Below are 918 nucleotides of genomic sequence, written 5' to 3' on the forward strand. Positions count from 1 at the left end.
AATAGATCCCTAACTCTTTATTATGTCAATAATGATACGTTATCATGAGCATTCCATCATATAACCTCGATGATACAATACTGAGTGACGATTGTGCGCAGCAGGCCCTTCATGTCCTTTGAGTTTTGTTCGAAGGGAGACAGAGATGTGGCCGCACGATTACGTATAGTGTCCCCGCAGCATGACCACCAGCCTGATGGGCTCATTAACGTCAGAACTCCCACGAATGCAGTGGTGAGAGGTGGCACATCAATGACGCTTCTCCAACTTGAAGAGATCAATCTGGTCTCTGAAGAAGAAAATTTCTACCTGAGCGTTTGGGTAATTGACGTCAACCTGTCGATTTGCAATGTTGAAAGGCCTGGCATTAAATATTGACGTAAAAAATGAATCAGAAGGGTGAAATCAATGACGCAGGTCCACCATCTCCCTCTTTGTGTTCCACGTTCTTGTAATAAACAACTCTGTAAAATAACACAAGCATCAAAAGCCCCTGAGGTATTTTCTGACTCAAATTGTATGGTGCCGAGGGAGCCATTATGGAAATGCCACCTGCTTCAAGGCCGCTTTTAGAGTTTGTGTGTTTACTACTTTAGTGAATCGTTAATGGTCTCTTACCGTTATTCCCGAGCACCTCTGGAAAAACATGGGTCTCGTGTAGCTATTTATATTTTCTTCCACATTTTCATAATTCTTTGTTTTCGATAATGGACATATACATAGTCTTGAAAACATGAATACTCCATATAATTGTTTCCATTTTCTATACGCTACATTCTTTTCTGTTGATATTGAGCTTCATGTTTATTCTATCTATACTCATTCTACACTGTTGGAAACCCTGTTTGCTTTTTTTTTTTCACGTCCCATTTCTATGGAACATGCATTTGTGGTATGAGCAAGAAAAGCATAAATGAA

This window comes from Syngnathus typhle, linkage group LG11 (assembly GCF_033458585.1).
Source record: "Syngnathus typhle isolate RoL2023-S1 ecotype Sweden linkage group LG11, RoL_Styp_1.0, whole genome shotgun sequence".
Taxonomy (NCBI): Eukaryota; Metazoa; Chordata; class Actinopteri; order Syngnathiformes; family Syngnathidae; genus Syngnathus; species Syngnathus typhle.